The sequence below is a fragment of the Podarcis raffonei genome, chromosome 13 (assembly GCF_027172205.1).
Source record: "Podarcis raffonei isolate rPodRaf1 chromosome 13, rPodRaf1.pri, whole genome shotgun sequence".
In the NCBI taxonomy this organism is placed as follows: domain Eukaryota; kingdom Metazoa; phylum Chordata; class Lepidosauria; order Squamata; family Lacertidae; genus Podarcis; species Podarcis raffonei.
This window is the reverse complement of record NC_070614.1, coordinates 51,533,093-51,556,395: the sequence shown is the minus strand read 5'-3', so window position 1 is coordinate 51,556,395 and position 23,303 is coordinate 51,533,093. Positions and strand designations below refer to the sequence as shown.

Sequence of the window (23,303 nt, the reverse complement as noted above, 5' to 3'; positions counted from 1 at the left end):
GGCACGGACATTGTCTCTTCGGACAACCTCCATCTCCCAGGAGATACCAAGGCTGGCATGGACAGACCCTTTCAGGCCCACCAAATGGACTCTGGTGGCTTGCCACATTCAGAGATGTCTTCACCCCGCAGGGGCAGGGGGCCTGTTGCTTCTTGGGTCAACATCTTCGCTTTGGCCTAGCCATGTTCCTAGTCCTCTGGCACATCATCCGAGGTGGTGCCATCCCCTGGAAGGGCAGTCGGGGAATGCAAAGGGGCAGCCAGCATTGAGTCGCCTGAGATGTATCTTTGAAAAGCTGGTATCGCCGGGTCAATTTCTTTAAATTTTCCGACTCGATTAAACTAAACAGTTTTGATCGGATTCTGAACAAATATGCAACTGCTAATTACTGTTTGTTGTTATCTTCCTCGGCGAGTCGTGCAAACTGCTATTCAGAATAAAAGTGCTTTTCATAGGGTAGGGTAGGTCCATGGTACCAAGTTTGGCTGAAAAAGTTTGGGAACCGCTGGAGCAGAAGGTGCAGGAGGGTGTCGCTTGTGGGGAGAATGTTTCAGCTTTTGGCGGGTGGCACTGTGGGTTAAACCACAGAGCCTAGGACTTGCTGATCAGAAGGTCAGCGGTTCGAATCCCCGCGACGGGGTGAGCTCCCGTTGCTCGGTCCCTGCTCCTGCCAACCTAGCAGTTCGAAAGCACCTCAAAGTGCAAGTAGATAAATAGGTACTGCTCCGGCGGGAAGGTAAACAGTGTTTCCGTGCGCTGCTCTGGTTCGCCAGAAGCGGCTTCGTCATGCTGGCCACATGACCCAGAAGCTGTACGCCAGCTCCCTCGGCCAGTAAAGCGAGATGAGCACCGCAACCCCAGAGTCGGCCATGACTGGACCTAATGGTCAGGGGTCCCTTTACCTTTTACCAAGTCAGGGGCTGAAAAAGTTTGGGAACCACTGGAACAGAAGGTGCAGGAGGGTGTCGCTTGTGGGGAGAATGTTTTAGCTTTTCCTAGTCCTCTTGGACACCCTTTGTGACCTAAGTATTGCTCTGGTTTAAAGACCTCAGCAGACACCCAGGGTCCTCCCAGGGCTGGGAGTTCGAGTCCTCCGTCCGGCTGTGAGGCCCTTGGCTTCAGGCCCACAGCCAGCGAACGTGCCTCTTGTTTCCTCAGCGGAGGGCTTTTCTTCAGAGGAAGCAAGGGAGGGGAGAAAGACCCCATTGTGTGCGCCGCCAGGGAATGATTGAGAAAGCTGAAAGACGACCTCGCCGTGCGTCTCTGCACACCGGTGGCGCAGTCAGCGAAGCCACCTCTTTCTCTGAGGTGTTAATTGGGACGGAGAGGGGTTGCGTCTGCCTGCCTCTCTCTGGGTAAGGACTGGAGCAGCTGGCAGGAGAACAGAAGTGAGAAATGACGCCAGGAACTGGAGGGAGGGGACCGGGTGCGGGTGACGGGGACAGCCAGCACACAGGAAGCAGCACCTGAGCTCAGTGATGTGTTGGGGGGGGGGTTGTGTGTGTGCCACAGAGCTACTGAGTCAGAGGTTACCCAAAGACCATCTAACCCAGCCCTGACAACGTGTACTCCAGGTTGCTAGTCCACAGGACTGGAAGTGGTGGTTTAAAAAGCATGCAGGTATACGGGGAGCTGGACGCGGGTGGCGCTGTGGGTTAAACCACAGAGCCTAGGACTTGCCAATCAGAAGGTCGGGGGTTCGAATCCCCGCGACGGGGTCAGCTCCCATTGTTCGGTCCCTGCTCCTGCCAACCTAGCAGTTCAAAAGCATGTCAACGTGCAAGTAGATAAATAGGTACCGCTCTGGCGGGAAGGTAAACGGCGTTTCCGTGCGCTGCTCTGGTTCGCCAGAAGCGGCTTAGTCATGCTGGCCACATGACTAAGCCGGCTCCCTCGGCCAGTAAAGCAAGATGAGCGCTGGAACCCCAGAGTCGGCCACGACTGGACTTAATGGTCAGGGGTCCCTTTACCTTTACTTACATTAAAAGGGCAAATTTACCTTGTTCGCATTTCCCGAAATGACACACGAACCAAAACACAAGCCGTCCTTCGCAACGTGCCCTTCTTGGATTTTACCGTGCCTTTTTCCAGCCACATAATGCCTTCGAAAATTCATATGCTAGGGCAAAGTATCCATATACAGTGGTACCTTGATTCTCAGACTTAATCCATTCTGGAAGTCCATTCTAAAAGCAAAGCGTTCCAAAACCAAGTCACACTTTTCCATAGAAAGTAATGCAAAATGGATCAATCCGTTCCAGACTTTTAAAAACAACGCCTAAAACAGCAATCTAACAAAACCTTTGATCCATAAAATGAAAGCAATAATCAATGTGTACTCCAGGTTGCTAGTCCACAGGACTGGAAGTGGTGGTTTAAAAAGCATGCAGGTATACGGGGAGCTGGACGCGGGTGGCGCTGTGGGTTAAACCACAGAGCCTAAGACTTGCCAATCAGAAGGTCGCCGGTTCGAAGCCCCGCGATGGGGTGAGCTCCCGTTGCTCGATCCCTGCTCCTGCCCACCTAGGAGTTCAGAAGCACACGAGTGCAAGTAGATAAATAGGTACCGCTCCGGCGGGAAGGTAAACGGCGTTTCTGTGTGCTCTGGTTTCCGTCACGGTGTCCCATTGCACCAGAAGTGGTTGAGTCCTGCTGGCCACATGACCCGGAAAGCTCTCTGCGGACAAACGCCGGCTCCCTCGGCCAGAAAGTGAGATGAGCACTGCAACCCCAAAGTCGCCTTTGACTGGACTTAACCATCCAGGGTGGGACGCGGGTGGCGCTGTGGGTTAAACCACAGAGCCTAAGGCTTGCCGATCAGAAGGTCGGGGGTTTGAATCCCCGTGACGGGGTGAGCTCCCGTTGCTCAGTCCCTGCTCCTGCCAACCTAGCAGTTCAAAAGCACGTCCAAGTGCAAGTAGATAAATAGCTCACCCCGTCACGGGGATTCGAACCGCCAACCTTCTGATCGGCAAGCCCTAGGCTCTGTGGTTTAACCCACAGCGCCACTCCAGTCTTCCAATTTTGTGCAATCAACATTCTTGCTGCTGTACATCGCTATTTCATCCTCTCAACAACCCTGTTAGGTAGGCTAGGCTGGAAAATGGTGTCTAACCATTGCACCGTATCCTGCACCTTTAAAGTGCATTTGGAGCAAATTCTTTCCCTCAAAGAACCCTGGGAACAGGATTTTGCCCCCAGCAGAGTTAGACTTCCCAGCAACCCGCAACAAACTACATTGTCCAGAATACTTTGGGGGAAGTGTTATGTACTTAAGTTCTCACCCTGGGCCAGCAGGGGGATACTGTAGATAGTTATGCAAATGAAGGATCGAAAGTGATGTTCAGTGATTGGATAGTTTTAGAAAGTTGCTACAGTTACGTTGTACTGGAGCTCTATATAAGCAGGCTGACTGAGCCCTTCAGCTCAGTTCTGTTCTGGCCTCTGAATAAACAAGAGCTGTTTGAAGAATCGCTGTGTCGTCTGATATGTTCACCCACAACTTAACAGGAAGAAATGTGCTTTCTGGTTGCAGGGCTTACAGGGCCCAATGGCCCAGGAAAAGGAAAATTGGGCTTTCAATAGCCTATCTCGCTTTTCTGCCACGTGCAACCCCACCCCGGTTTTTATTTTTATTTAGCCCACTTGCCCCAAATATGTCACCAGCCCCAGAAGCACTCGCTTCATCTGAAACAGCCACTCCCTAAGACGCAGAGCTCTCATTTCCCAGACACCCGGCGACGGCTGTGTGCAAATCTTCCGACACTTTTGTGGTTTTTAATTAAAAAATAACAACAGGCATTTCTGAGTGCTGGCGAGAAGAGCGCTCTTTGTAATTAGGCGGTTTGTTTGTTTTTTGAAAAATTATTTGCGTAGCTATTCAGTTGCCTTAATTTCCAGTGCAAGCTTGCCCTAATAGCCTTAATGCTTTGGGAAAAAATAAAGCCTACTTGTGATGTTAAGGTCCTGATTGGTTGCCACCTCAGCCTTAACACACACACACACACACAGACACATTCATCTGCTGTTATAACTGCTCTCTCTGTTGTGTATATGCATTATAAAATAAAATTAAAAATCTTTAAAAAAAAACCAGGAGTGATTTCAATGGCTTTCGTAGTTCCTGGGTTCACCCCCCATAATTAGCAAAGTAGGGGTGGGACTATGAAGTAAAGGTAAAGGGACCCCTGACCATTAGGTCCAGTCGTGGCCGACTCTGGGGTTGCGGCGCTCATCTCGCTTTATTGGCCAAGGGAGCCGGCGTACAGCTTCCGGGTCCTGTGGCCAGCATGACTAAGCCGCTTCTGGCGAACCAGAGCAGTGCACGGAAACACAGTTTACCTTCCTGCCGGAGCGGTACCTATTGATCTACTTGCACTGGTGTGCTTTCGAACTGCTAGGTTTGTGCTGTACTTTTGTACTGTTTTATTTGTTTTATTGTCGTTAGCCGCCCTGAGCCCGGCTTCGGCTGGGGAGGGCGGGATATAAATAAAATTTATTATTTATTATTATTATAGGTTGCCAGGAGCTGGGACCGAGCAACGGGAGCTCACCCCATTGTGGGATTTGAACCGCTGACCTTCTGATCGGCAAGTCCCACAGCGCCACCCACGTCCCTGGACTATGAAGCAGGTCTGCTTAATATACAAAAAATAAGTCATGAGGAGATATATATGCATATCAATCAGAGCCCAGCCCTGAAAACCTTTCGGGGAAATCGCATCTGCAAGGCACAATCCTTCTGCTTCTCCTCTCCTGTCTCTGCCCCCTTTGCCAAATCCTCAGTTCATCTTGATCTCTGCTGGCTCCCAAGGAACCTGTTTATTGAGCATTCATCCTGATTTGTCTGAAGGGAGATTAGATGACGCTGCCCTAGACTTCTCAGAGCCTCTCCCAGCCATTTCCCTTATCACAAAACGTCTCCTCTTTCCTGGAAGTGGATTTGTCACAGCACCAGACCTCCCAATCTTCTATATATTTTGGAAAGCGGTCTCGCCACCCGCCCATCTGTTCCTCTGGGGGTTCAGACGCCTCTCCAGAGATTGCCGCCAAACTTGGGGGTTCCTGAGGTTTGGGGGTGGGGGGCAGTGGTCTTCGTCAATGTTTGGGTGTTGGGCACCAAGCATGTCTTTGGTGTGAGTTTATCCAATTTTTGGCATGATGAATTCAAACTCACAATTCGCACTATACATTTAAAAATCACAATAATTTTTGGCTTCTGAAAATTCCCACGCAGTTGGTTGATGATAACTGCACACCCTGAATTTGTGGCTGGATCATAGCTGTCCCTTTTTTAAAGGGAAATTCCCTTATTCCGAATAGGATTCCTCGCAAGAAAAGGGAAAAGTTGACAGCTATGGACTGGATCCCACCCCAACACAGTGATGTTGCAAGGCCCTTTCGGTTCTCAGCTCCTGCCTCCGTAACCCATCGATTATGTTCAATCTGGACTTGGCAATGGGGTCCCCTGCTGCCCCCTTGGTAGCCATAATTCTGTGGGGTGGACCCCACACTTGTAGGACCGGCTTCTGGTGAAGGGATTGGGGGGGTAGATTAGGTTCAGTTTGCATTTGACAGGGGGAACCTACAAAATTCACACTTCCCGAAGCGATTCGCACTTCCCGAAATGCCACCGCCAAAAAATTCTCCGAATGTTGAAACTCAGTTCTCCAGCTGAGCAATGGGTACAAAAATTCACACACCAGGGTGGAAGTGTGCAAATAAACACACCTGCTCATCAGAGCGACGTACCAAATTGAGGGGAAACGGCTTGCCAAAAGATATTCATAAGTCAAAGCTGCGTCCGGAAATGTGTCGAATAGGGGAAAGTCTCGCTAAAACAACACTGGTGAACTTTCAGGAGGATAATTTTAACGGAGAGTTGCGAGTTGCTGAAGAAATACGAAGAACTGGATTTAAAAGATCAGGAAAGGGAGAGAGAACTTGATAGATCCCCTCCTGAATCTACAACACTTTTATTCTTTCCCTGTAGCCTCCAAGCTCTCAGAACCAGGTCTTAGTCGTCGTCCCCAGGAGCTTGCGGGAATTTTCAGCTGATTCGAAGTGCCCACATTTTCCCTCCCTGAAAAAGAGAAAGAAGCAGTGACAGATTGCAGAAGGCGGTTTCATTTGGGGTGGAGGAGTTGCAACCGTCCCTCCCGTGCTGTTGGAAACCTGTGTGCTCAGCAAACCTCGGGAACAATGGACCCCGTCTATCAACTATCTGGCGGTGGCGTGGTCAGGACAGGAGGAGCGGATAGGCGGGGGGGGGGGGTCCTAGAAACCAACTTTTATTAAAAGAAGGGGAAATATATAGGGTTTTAATTTAAAACCGACATCAATCACTCACCAGGGAAGGAGATCAGCAAATGTCTTCCCATTCCCACAGCTCCCTCCTTGGAAAGGAGGAATAGTGGAACAGCTGTAGCGGTGGAGAATGGCAGGCCAGGGTGTGCAGAAATGACACCATGATTTCTTTCCCCCCACCCCCGTCCAAGGCCCTCTCCCCTCCACGAATGGGGGAGCGCGAGAGAGGCCTGGGTTTTGTCTTGCTTGAATTGAGGGCGAGGGACCCTGCTGAGGTGGAACTGAGGGAAAGGGGTGGAGGCGAGCTGGGCACCTTTGCGGAGAAAACACACACACACAAACACACACAAGCTGCTCCCTATCACTCCCATTTCCTAAGAACGTTGGAAAAGAAGAAAATACAACCAGAAGGCCAATAGCCCCATCTAGTCCAGCATTCTGTTCTAACAGTGGCCAGAGGGAAACCCGCAAGCAGGATTCGAACACAAGACCCCTCTTCCCTCCTGCATTGTTCAGCAACTGGCACGCAGAAGCATTTACTGCCTCCAACTGTTGCTGTTCGAAAGCACCCGTTGCTCTGTCCCAACCTAGCAGTTTGAAAGCACGCCCAAAAGTGCAAGTAGATAAATAGGTACCGCTCCGGTGGGAAGGTAAACGGCATTTCCGTGCGCTGCTCTGGTTCAGGGTTCCAGTGCGCCAGAAGCTGCTTAGTCATACTGGCCACATGACCCGGAAAAAGTATCGGCCAGTAAAGCGAGATGAGTGCCGCAAAAAAAATAATGAGAGGCACAAATAAAAGATGGGTGACACCTGGCTTGAGAGCAGTACATGTGAAAAGGATCTAGGAGTCTTGGTTGAACACAAAGTTGACATGAGCCAACAGTGTGACGCAGCAGCTAAAAAAGCCAATGCAATTCTGGGCTGCATCAATAGGAGTATAGCATCTAGATCAAGGGAAGTAATAGTGCCACTGTATTCTGCTCTGGTCAGACCTCACCTGGAGTACTGTGTCCAGTTCTGGGCGCCACAGTTCAAGAAGGACATTGACAAACTGGAACGTGTCCAGAGGAGGGCAACCAAAATGGTCAAAGGCCTGGAAACGATGCCTTATGAGGAACGGCTAAGGGAGCTGGACATGTTTAGCCTGGAGAAGAGGAGGTTAAGGGGTGATATGATAGCCATGTTCAAATATATAAAAGGATGTCACATAGAGGAGGGAGAAAGGTTGTTTTCTGCTGCTCCAGAGAAGCGGACACGGAGCAATGGATCCAAACTGCAGGAAAGAAGATTCCACCTAAACATTAGGAAGAACTTCCTGACAGTAAGAGCTGTTTGACAGTGGAATTTGCTGCCAAGGAGTGTGGTGGAGTCTCCTTCTTTGGAGGTCTTTAAGCAGAGGCTTGACAACCATATGTCAGGAGTGCTCTGATGGTGTTTCCTGCTTGGCAGGGGGTTGGACTCGATGGCCCTTGTGGTCTATTCCAACTCTATGATTCTATGATTCTATAACCCCAGAGTCGTCTGTGACTGTACTTAACGGTCAGGGGTCCTTTACCTTTTAAACTTTTTTTGGGTGTCCATCTGCCAGAGCTGCTTCAGTTGAGATTCCTGCATTGGACTAGATGACCATTGGGGTCCCTTCCAACTCTACCATTCCACGATTCTATGAAACCCCACAGTATGCTTTAACCCCCCACCCAAATGGAGGCCTCTGGCTTGACTGAACATTCCCATCGCTGGTTGCCAGTACAAAGCGGCTGGATCACTTAATGAGGAGTGCGAGGGTGTGATATTTCCATGTGAGCCCTGCCTGCCTGCCTGTTTTTGGCCCCAGGAATTGCACCTGTGCGTGCGTTTATTCTGTGCCTGAGAGCCAGCGTGCATGTCCCCCTCTCTCCCTCTGTGCATGAAATTCTATGCACCGGCGAAGAGCCGTGCGCTCCTCCCGTCCCTGGCACTTGCATGTCTTCCTGTCTCCGCGGGCCCAGGTCTCTCTTTCGCACCCTTCCTGCCACCCCTTCCCATCTGTCCGTCCCATTTGCAGGGCCACCTCTCCTCCATGCGCCTGACAGATGTGCCGACTTCCGGGGGGGGGGTGCGCGCATGGTGGCAGGTGAGGTGGAGGCTGGCTGGTGTGTGTGTGTGTGGATTTGACACCCACCGAGGTGCCAGCTTCCGTGCTCCTGACTGTGCGATTTCACAGCTCTGCTTCCTGGCGCGGGTGCCCTATATCTGGGCCTCTGCCCTCTCTAGAGAGCAGGGGGGTTGGGATCAGAGCTACCTGGGAGAGGCGCATGACTTGGCCCCCCTACTGGGGCTGGAGGGGGCTGGCAGTGGGGCGGGAGAGGAGAGCTCTTCTGATGAACTTTATTAATCCCCAGACACCTTCCAGCCTGGTTTTGGAGAGGAAGGAATACATATCAATAGTCCCTAATTAAGACAAAAGGAGTGGGAAGAACCTTTGATTGCATTTCCATTTAAAGCAACGCTAATGACATTTCCCTTTTATGTATAAACTCTGATCTCACCTCTTTTGCATCTCCTCCCCACCCGAATCCTCGCTCTCCCCCACGCCCCACAAGGCCCTCTGCCTCAATGCGCTTTTCCAGCCGCCAAGGTGGCGATGTGGCAACGTGACAGCATCTCCGAGGATGAGCGGCGTGGAAAGTATGCGGCCCCCGATTGGCGCACGGGTCCTCCGGACCCCTGAGCCCACTCTCAGAAGACTTCCCAGACGCAGCAGCCAGAAAGCCCACCATCTTGTGCTCTCGATGATTCAAACACATTGATTCTCATGCTGCCTGCACAATTTAAAAATAACTCTCTACGTTTTTGGGGGGTTTTTTGAGTGTGCGCACTGATGGGGGGAAGGGGCTATAGCTCAGAGGGAAGGGAGTCTGCTTTTGGAGGCGGGTTCGATCCCTGATGGAATATCAGGTTGGGAGAGGAGCCCCTCTGAAATCCTGGCGACCCATTGCTGCGGTTAAGGAGATGTTGGTAATGTTCTTTCCAGCACAGTGCAATGGCTTCTGTATCTTTTAGAAGTGTGGTACCGTCCGCTGAGCGTAAGGGGCATATGCCATGATTTATTGGCCCTAGTTGGTCTTTGTGGCTTTGAAGAAACTCTGTGCATCATAAGCGTCAGCTAAGTGCTGGATCTCGTGAGCTTTTTTTTAATCCACCAGGCGTTTTTTAGTTCTCTGGTTCTTCTTTGAACCTCAGCCTTAGCGTTGGCATAGGTTTTTTTTCTTAGTGGCACAGTTTCTATCTCTTTGCCAGATCTGAAAGGCCTTCCTTTTCTTGTCAATCATACGTTCAATCTCATTGTCATTCTCATCAAACCAGTCCTGGTGCTTCTTGGTTTGGTATCCAATAGTTTGTTCACAGGCTGCAATAATGGATGTTTTTAGCTTGGTTCAGTGTTCCTAGATGTTGTCAGGGAATTCTGAAAGCAGATGGGCCTTAAGAGTCATTTGGAAGCAAACCTGCTTAATGGGATCTTGAAGGGCTTGAGTGTCCATTTTGCGCCTTGATTTCCTTCCTTGAAGCCTGCGTTGAGGTATAATCTTGATAGCCACCATGGAGCATATTAGTCGGTGATCTGTCCAGCAGTCATCGGCGCTCGTGATAGCTCTGGTAAGGAGCACATCACAGCGATCTTTAGCACAGACAATAACCATAGCTGTCAACTTTTCCCTTTTCTTGCGAGGAATCCTATTTGGAATAAGGGAAATTCCCTTAAAAAAAGGGAAACGTTGACAGCTATGACAATAACATAGTGCCAGTGGTTTGACCGAGGATGCCTCCACGAAGTTATAAATTTATTTTTCTGTCGAAAGAGTGTGTTGGTAATAACAAGGTTCTCGTTGTTGACAATACTTATTAGCAAGACGTTCCAGTGGTCCAACTCCATAAACGGCACCTTCCTATCTTGTGCTTTTGTTGGTTCCAGACATTTGGGAGGGAAAGGGACTTTTCTGAAGTGTAGTACTAGCAGTGAGGAAGAAAAAGAGAGGCTGCTAAATGCTTTGATTTTATAAGAAAAGGAGTTGGCATAGCCTTTTCACCTCAGCTCTCCTGAGAAAACCTCACCTTTCCTCTTCTTCCAGACCCTCCAAGTGTCCCTATTTTCCAGGCGCATCCATCCTGGTTTCTGATTTGATCCAGGAATGTCCCACTTTTCCTTAGGATGCCCCTATTTTAATTGGAGAAACGGAGGATATGGAGTTATCTAACCCCCCGAGCTGTTTGAAGGCAATCCTGTATAGGGAAGTTTTTTAAATGTTGAATGTTTTATTATGTTTTTATGTATGTTGGAAGCCACCCAGAGTGGGTGGGGCAATCCAGTTAAGATGTGTGGGGTATAAATAGTAAAATGATCATTATGGAGCTGTTGTTGTTGTTTAGTCGTTTAGTCGTGTCCGACTCTTCGTGACCCCCTGGACCAGAGCACGCCAGGCACTCCTGTCTTCCACTGCCTCCCGCATTTTGGTCAAACTCATGCTGGTAGCTTCGAGAACACTGTCCCACCATCTTGTCCTCCGTCATCCCCTTCTCCTTGTGCCCTCCATCTTTCCCAACACCAGGGTCTTTTCCAGGGAGTCTTCTCTTCTCATGAGGTGGCCAGAGTCTTGGAGCCTCAGCTTCAGGATCTGTCCTTCCAGTGAGCACTCAGGGCTGATTTCCTTCAGAATGGAGAGGTTTGATCTTCTTGCAGTCCAGGGGACTCTCAAGAGTCTCCTCCAGCACCAGAATTCAAAAGCATCAATGCTCCGTCTGCCAACTTCCGTTCAGGTCAGGCCATTGGTTCCAGGCCCAACAAATATGAGATCTCACCCTGCCCAACCCCAAACTGCAACTGGAAGCAAAAGCAAAACAAAACCACACCCACCGAAAACAATGGGATTTATTGAGGCAAAATGGTTTGCATCCTACTGGTCCTTCTCGGGGGGAATTCAGAGACTGTCTTTCCCAAATTCAGACCTCTTCTGTTTCTGTCTCCAAGTGACCTTCTCACACAAAGGGCTTTGCTTTGAGTACATTTCCTGTACAAAATGGTGGACTTAGGATGAGTCGGTGGTGGTGGTGTTATAAGAATTCTAAGGTCTCAAGCGTAGTATAAATATTCATAAATGCACACATATCTAAATATACGAGACGTGTGTCTGAAATAGTAAGGTAAAGGTAAAGGTACCCCTGCCCGTACGGGCCAGTCTTGACAGATTCTAGGGTTGTGCGCTCATCTCACTCTAGAGGCCGGGAGCCAGCGCTGTCCGAAGACACTTCCGGGTCACGTGGCCAGTGTGACAAGCTGCATCTGGCGAGCCAGCGCAGCACACGGAACGCCGTTTACCTTCCCGCTGGTAAGCGGTCCCTATTTATCTACTTGCACCCGGGGGTGCTTTCGAACTGCTAGGTTGGCAGGCGCTGGGACCAAGCAGCGGGAGCGCACCCCGCCGCGGGAATTCGAACCGCTGACCTTTCAATCGGCAAGCCCTAGGCGCTGAGGCTTTTACCCACAGCGCCACCCGCGTCTGAAATAGTATGGGAGAGTAAATCTGAAGCCATTTTGATATCTCCCAGTGACCTCAGATATTCCTCTGCAGTAAGGGAGGCAAATGGGGAAAGCCTCCCGTTGTCTTTGCGCTTGCAAATCCTGTCTTAAGGGCGTATTTGTGTAGGAATAGGGTGAGCCTGTGACCTGGACTCAGGAACTAAAGTATTAACCATCACAAAAGAATGGCCAGGCTGCCCAGGTAATGCAGTCAGTGACCATTACAGCAGACAGGATTTCTGCTGTAGACCGCCTCCTGTGAAGTTTGCATGATGTTTTGGGGGGTGGTCTTGGGCTACAGGGTGGGCAATTTCAAGAGTCTATATATGGGCTTGCGCCCCGTTCTTCAAGGTTCCTCCTCCCTCCTGCATGTGGTGTGTGGGGACCCTGTTGCAACAGTTCCTTGAATAAAGATCAGGCTTACTAGCTGCTTTTCTTCTCAATATTCTCTGGTTGGCCTCTGCTATTTTCTCCTATGGATAGGGAACCCACTTAAGGACTCTATACGGGCTCTTGGATACCCCATAAAGGAAAGGGAGCATTTTTTCTTATAACAATGGCTGTCGCTGCCCTGTGTTCCTGGTACAGTGGTACCTCGGGTTACATACGCTTCAGGTTACAGACTCCGCTAACCCAGAAATAGTGCTTCAGGTTAAGAACTTTGCTTCAGGATGAGAACAAAAATCGTGTGGCGGCAGCGGGAGGTCCCATTAGCTAAAGTGGTGCTTCAGGTTAAGAACAGTTTCAGGTTAAGAACAGACCTCCGGAACAAATTAAGTACTGGACCCGAGGTACCACTGTACTGGCAATGGAGAGGCGGCTTTCCTCCTCGGACGCCATTAGCAGTCCCCTCCCAGAATCCTACTGAGATTCCCAGCATCCTCTGTTCCAACCCAAACCTCTTCCCCATCGACCCTACAAGTGGAGAGGGCAGGTGCATTTCTGCGTCCCAGATTTGAGCTCCTTCGCCAGGTCGCTCCGGAGCGCAGCAATCCTCCCCTTGGGCATTTGACGGTGCCAGGCTGGTCCTGGGTCTGACAGGCCAATGTGCGCACACACACACACACCCCGATCCCTCCTCGCATTTGGCCAGCAGGCTCCTGTGGGCACCCGGCCACATTCCAGCCGCCGACACCTTGGTGTTGGCCAGGCGGGGAGGCTGTGTGGTTTGGGAGCCCCTGGCACACGGGCAGAAAGGACGGAGCCGGAACGGAGCGGCCCCCACGGAGAAGTCAAATATTGACGGATTGAAAAGTTCAAGCCTTACAAGCGGGGAGAATCAGTCATCCCTCATGGAGGTCGGAGCATGAAAGGAAGTTCTGGTGGGAACCTGTCTGAGAGCCGGAGGGAGCGAAAGGCCGCCTGGACATAAAGCAGCCAGGACAAAAGAAATGAGATATGAGCCGGTGAGCCAAGAAAAGGGTTTATTCCACCCCCCCAAAATAGAAAAAGAAGTATATATATCTGTGTGTCTCCCCTGCTCTGCGAATTGATTTAGCATCAGAAAGGTGCGCCAAATCTCAAAGGCTCACGTAAAGGTCATTGCCCACTTGGTCTCTGGCTGCTGGCCTTTGTTCATTATCCAACCCCCCCTCCCAAAATTAGCCCCCCCAAAAAAGCTGCAGGTTTACATTTTCCGTAGAGTTAGATGTCAGCTGGAGGTTGTTCCCAGTGCACCCTACGAAAACGGACAGCCATTTGTGCGAGCCACGAAGGAAGGTGGCGACACCATAAAAATTCAGAACGGTTAAGGATTATTTGTGTGTTTATTCAAAATGCAATTAGTTTGATTGATTCAACCAAACGGAGGGACTTGATCCAGTGACGCCAGCTTTTCAAAGTCACTTTGACCACCCCCTCCTTGCCTCTTAGCGTCCGTCCCCCTCCCCCGGGAACCCCATTGTCCTTCCAGGGGTGGTACCACTGCGCCCTTGGGGAGACAATGAGTTAACTCCCTAACCCCATTTCTTCTTGTTCTACGTGGCAAATTACTGAGGTACTTCTGAAGGGGAATAAATTCGCCCTCGTACAGTTTCCTTACGGGTGCTAAGGGTTGTTCAGAGATCCCTATTGCCTTCCTCAAGCTACAATTCCCAGAGCGGTTTAATAATCAAGCATTATCAGGGATTATAGCTCTGGAAACAGGACTATAGCTGTCAATTTACAGATTTGAAAATAAGGGACCAGCAGCCTTGAAAATAAGGGACCAGCAGCCAAAATAAGGGACCTGCAGCCTCACTCTTCCAGGCACTCCAGTCTTCCTGTCCTCCTGCAGCCTGGTCAAACTCATGCTGGTAGCTTCGAGAACACTGTCCAACCAACTTTGTAACCAGAGGTTCAACTGACTAGAATCTGAATCACATGCACCACAAGGCCTATGCAGCCTCAACTTAAGATGGCTCCCCGGCCTGGCTTTGCACTGCAAAGTTTGCAGCAGCACGTGCAACAAAATGGCGCCCAGCATTCAAAAAACCCCTCAGCTTGCATTAACTAGCCACACACAAGGCATGCAAGCTCCACCCCCCAGTCGTTCTTAGACTCCTTATTGGGTGAACAACACAGCCAAGCAACACAGTTGGAGCCTCCCTCCTCCCTGGCCGGCAGGGAGGGAGGGAGAGGAGCTGCTTCCTTTGAAATTTAAGGGACATCATTTAAGGGACATTTAAGGGACATCCATCAATAAGGGACAGCAGCGGGACATGGCGCTGGAATAAGGGACTGTCCCTTCAAATAAGGGACACTTGACAGCTATGAACAGGACGCCTCCGCGCAGCTCTCAACACCTGGAAGAAACTACACCTCCCAGAATCCTTTGAGGGGAGGAAGCCATGACAGTTTCAAGTTGGCGTCATGGCACTTTAAAAGCACCTGATGTGATTTGACCGTCACCCGCTCTGTTCTAAGACAAGCATGCAGGCGGTTGGTGTGTGTTTTCAATTTGAGGGACATTTTCCCTTTGCGAGAATATTCCAGGGGCCACATGCCAGTGGTGGGCGGAGCCAGAGGCAAAAGTGGGCGGAGCAACGGAGGCAAGTTTTACCTTAGTCCCATAGGCTGGTTCTCACATGACGCTCTGTCCTCCATGCAGCAAGAGGCGTTGAGCAAGGGTTCGAGGACCCGTTCCGGTGAAGCGAAAACATGAAGCAGAGCTAGTGGAGAGTCCCTCCTAGGGGCCTGATGGAGGGGGTCTGAAGGGCCGCATTTAACCCCAGGTCTGAGGACTTCAAGACTAAGCGGATCTAAACTACAATTCATTCCCATCTCCAATGAATGCTGGCCTCTCTGAGCAAACCGAAGCAGGATATTGCCTGCCTGGGAGGGAGACAAAGGAGGAGAGACCTCTGGACCCTACTCCTTCGGGACTCCCCGCCACTTGAGGGACTGAACTTTCTGAATGCCAAGCAGCCGCACTGCTGTTGAGCTGCGCCCCCTTTTGCCAGATAGGAAATAGTAATAATAATAATTATATAATAATAATAAATTTTATTTATACCCCGCCCTCCCCGGCCAGATGGCTGACACCAGTAAAATTACAATAAAACCATAATGGGGGGGCAATTTAAAATACAGGTTAAAATGCAATTTAAAATGCAGCCTCATTTTAAAAGTAGCCCATAGGTCAAAACCATAAGGGGAGGGAAACATAAGGGTCAGACTGAGTCCAAACCAAAGGCCAGGCGGAACAGCTCCGTCTTGCAGGCCCTGCGGAAAGACGTCAAGTCCCACAGAGCCCTGGTCTCTTGGGACAGAGCGTTCCACCAAGTCGGGGCCAGTGCTGAAAAGGCCCTGGCCCTAGTTGAGACCAGTCTAACCACCTTGCGACCTGGGACCTCCAAGGTGTTGTCATTTGTGGACCTTAAGGTCCTCCACGGGGCATACCAGGAGAGGCGGTCCTGTAGGTACGTGGGTCCTGGGCCGCATAGGGCTTTAAAGGTCAAAACCAGCACCTTAATTGCGACCTGGGACCTCCAAGGTGTTATCATTTGTGGACCTCTCCGCGGGGCGTACCAGGAGAGGCGGTCCCGTAGGTACGAGGGTCCTAGGCCGCATAGGGCTTTAAAGGTGAAAACCAGCACCTTAAACCTGACTCTGTACTCCACCGGGAGCCAGTGCAGCTGGTAAACCCCCCAGTGCGGTATCTCCAGATGTCTTCCTGCAGGCCTAGCTCCCCAACACCCAGATGTGTCTCCCCGTGCCGGAAAGTCGCCCCAGCGCCCCCCTGGCTTCCACATCTGGACCCCCCCACATCCTTCTATTCCTCTTTAGTTATTCTTACTTCTTTGCATCCTGCCACCTCTCTGTGCACTCCTTCCTTCCTTCCTTCCTTCCTTCCTTCCTTCCTTCCTTTCTTTCTTTCTTTCTCCTCTCACTCCTCACACCTTCTTCTGTGCTCCCATCTCCCTCTTTTCACCCCTTCCGCCTCTTCCTCCTCCCCACACCCCGGCCTGGTCTCACCCCCCTCTCATTTATTCCCCCCCCCACACCAGTGGCATAGCGTGGGGGTGCAGGGGGGGCCGGCAGCACCGGGCACAACATCTGGGGGGGCGCTCGCACTCGCAGCTCTCTGCCCCCTGCTAAAATCCACGGGTTAGGGGGCGCAAATTACTTGCCTTGCCCCGGGTGCTGACAACCCACGCTACACCACTGCCACACACACACACACACTCCAAACATACACAAACTTCCTTCGGCTCTATATTTAGCTCCCCATGGAAACACAAGGTTAATTTGATTTAATTTTTTTGCACCGATTGAGGAATCGGCATTTGCAAAGAGATTAAAAGGTGAGATAGCGCTTCTGGATTTGTGGGTGGGTGGGTGGAACGGAGGCTTAGGGCCTCCTTTCCTTTCTGAAGCAAGATTCCCCCCCTTCTTCCACCATAGTAACACTTGTTCCAAGTTTGTGCTGATCTCTGGGATTCCTGTCCCCTTTCTCCTAAATTCATAATTGGTTTGGGGTGGGTTGTTGTTGTTTAGTTGTTTAGTCGTGTCCGCCTCTTCGTGACCCCCTGGACCAGAGCATGCCAGGCACTCCTGTCTTCCACTGCCTCCCGCAGTTTGGTCAGACTCATGTTTGTAGCTTCGAGAACACTGTCCCACCATCTCGTCCTCTGTCGTCCCCTTCTCCTTGCGCCCTCCATCTTTCCCAGCATCAGGGTCCTTTCCAGGGAGTCTTCTCTTCTCATGAGGTGGCCAAAGTCTTGGAGCCTCAGCTTCAGGATCTGTCCTTCCAGTGAGCACTCAGGGCTGATTTCCTTCAGAATGGATAGGTGTGATCTTTTTGCAGTCCATGGGACTCTCAAGAGTCTCCTCCAGCACCAGAATTCAAAAGCATCCATTCTTCGGCCATCAGCCTTCTTTATGGTCCAGCTCTCACTTCTTCCATACATCACTACTGGGAAAACCAAAGCTTTTACTATACGGACCTTTGTTGGCAAGGTGATGTCTCGTGGGGTGGGGAGGGGGAAACAAATGCTATGAATTTAAAAACGAAATAACGAAAACCTATTCCGCCTTTTGTCGTTGTTCCAAATATGTGGCTCAATCCAGTCATCCACACCCTGACAGATTAAATCTGGCAGCAGGAGAGAATTTGTAAGACGTTCCGTAAGCATCTTTCAAAAATGGCAGAGGTCCAAAGGTTCAGGTTTGCCTCAAAAGCTGCTGCCTGCAGCCACCAGAGGGCGCCTTTCTGAGCATGGAACCCATTAAGCAATGACTTGAATTTAGACCAGAATCAAGGAATTAAGTTGGAAGGGGCCCCAAGGGTCATCTAGTCCAACCCCCCCCCCAATGCAGCAATCTCAACTATTATATTATTATTATTATTATTATTATTATTATTATTATTATTATTATTAAAGCATGACCATTCAATTTCTGGTTAAAGACCTCAAAGGAAAGAGAGTCCATCATCTCCCACTGTCGAACAGATCTTACTGCCACAAAGTTATTCTGGTTGGACTAAATGGGCCATTGGACTGTTCCAGCAGATTCATTTTATGTTCTTATTTTCCTGTCTCCTTACGAATTCTCCCCCCAAAGCCCACGGACACACTAGTCTGCGCCTCTTGCCCATTCACAACTATGTGCGCCAAGACATTCAAAACTTCACACATGAACACACAGGCTGACACACACACACACACACACACACACACACACACACACACACACTGGACTGCTACAACCAGTCACGCTTTCAACAATCTTGCTTGGAAATAAAAAGGTCCAGCAAAGTCACCAGGACCAGCCAGGGTGGGCATAAGAACCTAAGTAAAGTGGTCCCTTCGTTCTCTAACTTCATCCCTTCTGGAAGTCTGTTCCAAAACCAAGGCGTACTTTCCCATAGAAAGTACCGTGGTACCTCGGGTTAAGTACTTAATTCGTTCCGGAGGTTTGTACTTAACCTGAAACTGTTCTTAACCTGAAGCACCACTTTAGCTAATGGGGCCTCCTGCTGCCGCCACGCCACCAGAGCACAATTTCTGTTCTCATCCTGAAGCAAAGTTCTTAACCTGAAGCACTATTTCTGGGTTAGCGGAGTCTGTAACCTGAAGCGTATGTAACCCGAGGTACCACTGTAATGCAAAATGGATTAATCCGTTCCAGACTTTTAAAAACAACCACTAAAACAGCTATGTTTACCAGATTTTTTTCAATGAAACCGGGGACACTTTTTTTTTTTTTTATTAACTTGGCTGGGAAACAGGGAAATGTAAAGATCTCTTTTGTTTCACTTGATGGGTGTTTGGTGGAGGGCAAGGGGAACCATGGGGCAGGGTCCAGGATGCCCAGATTACTGCCACCAGACCTCCCCTTTCATGATGTAACCGTGATGTAGTTTGGGGGGTGTAACATGGGGATTCGGGACACAGGTGGCACTGTGGGTTAAACCACAGAGCCTAGGACTTGCCGATCAGAAGGTCGGCGGTTCAAATCCCCGCGACAGGGTGAGCTCCCGTTGCTCGGTCCCTGCTCCTGCCCACCTAGCAGTTTGAAAGCACGTCAAAGTGCAAGTAGATAAATAGGTACTGCTCTGGTGGGAAGGTAAACAGCGTTTCCGTGCGCTGCTCTGGTTTGCCAGGAGCGGCTTAGCCATGCTAGCCACATGACCCGGAAGCTGTACGCCGGCTCCCTCGGCCAATCAAGCGAGATGAGTGCCGCAACCCCAGAGCTGGTCACAACTGGACCTAATGGCCAAGGATCCCTTTACCTTTTTTAACATGGGGATTAGCAGCTAATAAAAGTTTGGGGGCTCTTTTGTTCGGGGCTTCCATCTTGTTCCACCTTGTGGCAGGTGGGAGTCCTGTCGTGACAGTCTTCAATAAAGACCAAGCCTACTGGCTGCTGTTTTGCTCTGGTATTCCTGGCTGGTATTCCTGGCCCTCATATTTCTCTGTTAACAGTTTGGGGCCCTCAGATTTCTCCGTTAACATGTCAGAATCTCCTTTCTTGTCATTTGAACCCATCGGTTTGGGTCCTGCCCTCCTGAGCAGCAGAAAACGAGTTTGCACCATCTTGCACATGGTGGGAGATACATTAAGATGGCTCCCCCATCTCCTCTTTTCCGGGCGAAACAGACCCAGGTACCACAACTGTTCCTCACCGGGCTTGGTTTCCAGACCCTTCCACCCTCATTTCAACTGGGCTTGCGCAGGAGAACCTGGCCGGGATCCTGCTGTGTGCAGCACATCTTTTTCCATCTCCAACCACACTGGCCTCACCGACGCCCGGCCTCAGCCGAAACAGCCAACATCTGGGTCCCCAGGCCGGCGCCCAAAACGGAGCAGCCTTTTCTGTTAGCCGCGCGTTAATATAATTGATTACCGCGAGACGGGCCTTATTTGCGGGGGCCATTTAGTTAATTACGCCTGGATGGGGGAAGCGCGCTCGCTAATTGCTGCTCTTGGACGGCGCCGCCAAACGGATGCAGGTGCAGCTATGCCAGAAAAGCCTTTGGAACGGCTGCTTTGCGCTGGCGGCTGAGAGAATTGGGAGCCACAGAACGAAGCCCTGCTTCTCCTTCGCCTGCCCTCCCCCCCCCGTTACGAATCAGGAGACCCTCTCCTCCAGGGAAAATCTAGGGAATAAGCAGACCCAAAGGAGGCAGCAGGGCTTCCAGATTTCAGTTGCTGCAGAGTGCAGGAGGGGAGATGGGTCCTGCGCTCGAATCCTGATTGCGGGTTTCCCATCGGGGCATCTGGTTGGCCACTGTGAGAACAGGATGCTGGACTAGGTGGGCCATGGGCCTGATCCTGCAGGGCTCGTCTTATGTTCTTAAGACTGTAAATACACATTCAGGTTAGGGAGACTTCCTGTTTTGGTTCTGGAAAAGGACTTGGATAGGATTGGGGATCTCCGGGCTGTAATGTTGGTGCACAAGAGATAGCACAGTCTGTATCCCCTGGAGCAATTGTTGGCGGGGGGGAGAAGGGGGTGCATGGCAGAGAAAGAAAGGGTATGGCGGGAATTACTGAAGGAGCATCTCCACCCCCATCGTTCAGCCCGGACACTGAGCTCCAGCTCCGAGGGCCTTCTGGTGGTTCCCTCCCTGCGAGAAGTGAGGTTACAGGGAGCCAGGCAGAGGGCCTTCTCGGTGGTGGCACCCACCCTGTGGAACTCCCTCCCACCAGATGTCAAGGAAATAAACAACTAGCTGACTTTTAGAAGACATCTGAAGGCAGCCCTGTTTAGGGAAGTTTTTAATGTTTGATGCTTTATTGTGTTTTTAAAATCCTGTTGGAAGCCGCTCAGAGTGGCTGGGGAGGCCTGGCCAGTTAGGCGGGGTACAAGCACAGTAATAAGATAGTAACAGTAATAAAAACAGCAGCCTTCCTCCCTTCCCTCTTCCTTTTGACAGTGTGATGGCCTGGGACTCGGGCTCAGACTCAGAGCCAGAGGTGTCTCAGTCCGCACCGAATCCTTTGCCCCAGGCATCATCTGAACCTAGTCTGGGGCCTGATCCTGAAGAGCCCCAGTCTGCACATGTTCCCCTGCAACAAGCACCAGCTGGGCCGAGTCAGGGGCCTGAGCCTGCCCTGGCTCCAGATGCGGGGATGACCTCGTTGCCTTCAGCTGGGCCATCAGTTACAGCTGCTCCACTACCGGTTGGGTCAGGGGAGGCTGAGGCGGCCTCTGGGTCTGGTAACCCACCGATGTCTCCCGAGCTGCAGAGACTGAGGTCTGAGAGAAGGAGAGACCTGAGTTCTCGCAGGAGGAGTGCTCGCCTTTGGGTGAGAGAGGGAGGCGAGTCGCCGGGGGATCAGGACCGGCCGCTACCCCGATAGAGATAAAAGGCTGTCGGACCCAGCCCCAGATTGCAGGAGCGACATTGCTGTTTGTCAGAACCTGCCTGTGATCTTGTGCCTGATTTCCTGCCTTGGCCCTGTCAGACTGACTCCTTGCGGAACCCTTGGATACGGGACTGGACCTGGACCGCATTACTCAGGTTACCCCTGGGCCCAGCACAGACAGCTCACTAGAGGCTTATTCCCCCCCCCCAGGAACCATCCTGGGAGGGGGGGATGGTGCGCTGCCTGCCTGTGGCCCCCAAAGCTCCCCCGAGCTGTCAAAATGAAGGGGGAAGGCTGCTGGCAAGGTGGCGCAGCTCCACTCTTTCCCCCGACAGCTTGAAGTAGGCTTGGGAGTTGTGGGCGGGTGGTGCGCCGGATGTCACCCCCCCAGCGACGACACCTGGGGAGAGCCGCCCCCAACTCCCCCCTTCCTCCACCCCTGGGACATTAGCTTGATCCAGCGGGCTGCTCTGGTGCTGTTATGTCCACCGACGGCTTCAGCCCTGCCCACTGCTGGTGTCCTGAGTCCCAAGGCATCGCCAGCCTCAGGTTTGGGATGCTGGCTGATTGACAAGGAGGGGAAACAGAAGTGAGACGTGGCAGTCGGGGGGGGGGGAGAGAAGAAGCTGAGACAGGAGAACGGAGGCCTCTTCCCGGGACTTGGCTGCCCTGGCTGAGGGAAGCAGGACTCCCCTCTCTGTTCTTCTCCTCCCGGGGAAAGGAGCAGAGGCCCACTGCTGGAGGGGTGGAAATCAATGGGCTTATTCCCCGGGACCTGGCGGTGCTTCCCTTGCTGGCCACAAATGCATCCTCCATGTGGCAGTGAGCATCTAAATGCCCTGCAGTCTCGTGAGTGAGCATGGCTCGTCCCATGTTCAAAAGTTTGGCAGGTGGGTGTGCCGACCTGTTGGGACAGCTTTGTTGCTTCCATCCAGTTCTGGCCACTTTGCCCTGATCCCGGACTCCTTAAACATGGCCTCGCTTTAGGCTGAGCACAGCGGATTCCAGGACTCAGTGCCCGTGGCTCAGTCTATTATCCCTTCTCGGCCGCAGCAGATATTTGCCCCATGCTCTGAAACTTTTGCTGCCACCTCCCTGCTTTGCTTTGCTACTGCTCCCCACTGAAGATGGGAGGAGAAATGCCAGACCATCTCTGGTGGATGACATTGGACGTACCCACGGCAGATTTGCAGTAGCTGGCCTAACACCAGATTTCTGAGTGCGGGGATGGACTTTGGTAATAACGGCGTCCTGAGCAAGGATGAAATCCACCCCAATATTTCTTATTTTTACAATAATTCCTTTTGGTGCAGCTGCTTTCTGATGGATATTCTCAGTAGCTACTCATATAAATATAGGTTTTATTATATTATTATATATTTTGCACCGCCTCGGCTTAATAATAATAATAATAATAATAATTTTATTATCTATACCCCACCCACTCTTGTTGCCCTGTGCAGGGAAACCACCCGCACAGCCCTAAATCTGGGGTGGGAGATTAAGTGGGGCAGATTGTTGGTTCGATGTGAAGGGAAGGGTGAGATTTTGTTTATCTGCTAATTACTGGGTGTTTGAATACAGTAGTTGTTTGCTACTGTTTATGGGTCTGGTTTGCTGCTTTTGTTTTCCCATAAGTTGTATTCTGTATGAAATGTTAATGTATTATATTATCCCCGCTTTTCCGGCTGTGCTATTATGCATGGGCCTATATTTTTCTTTAATGCAAGTTCCTTAGAGACCTGGGGATTACAAGCGACTTATAGATTGTGTTTTTCTTTTCTTTTGTCATGGGCTGGACAGGGAGAGCCAGGTTCAAATCCTGGCACGGTCATTTGTGAAGCTCATCCACTTCCTCTTCCCTTGCAGGTTTGTTGTGAGGGTGAGGTGGGAGGTGCAAATGCCAAAAGCCAATCAGGAATAACTTCCTCTCCATCCTCCCAGCTGGAACCTGGTGCTCAAGCAGAGGTTTTGGCCTACAACTCCTAGGCAGCAGTGCTTGATGGGAGTTGTAGTCCAAAACCTCTAGCTCTGCACCAAGCATTCCATAGCTGTCAAGTGTCCCTTATTTGAAGGGACAGTCCCTTATTCCAGCGCCATGTCCCGCTGCTGTCCCTTATTGTTGGATGTCCCTTAAATGTCCCTTA

The 23,303-nt window shown here is 51.0% G+C and overlaps 1 protein-coding gene and 1 long non-coding RNA gene across 2 annotated transcripts in view; one reads left to right on the top strand and one right to left on the bottom strand.

The window, feature by feature from the left end:
• TNFSF13 (TNF superfamily member 13) overlaps nucleotides 1-23,303 on the top strand; it is a 239,485-nt gene that overhangs the window by 172,017 nt on the left and 44,165 nt on the right. The gene's annotated exons all lie outside the window — the stretch shown is intronic.
• On the bottom strand, nucleotides 5,850-6,563 carry LOC128400094 (uncharacterized). The gene is made up of 2 exons (XR_008327305.1): nucleotides 6,350-6,563; nucleotides 5,850-6,082 (listed from the first exon to the last, which is right to left on the bottom strand). It is a non-coding gene; the product is annotated as an uncharacterized LOC128400094 (long non-coding RNA).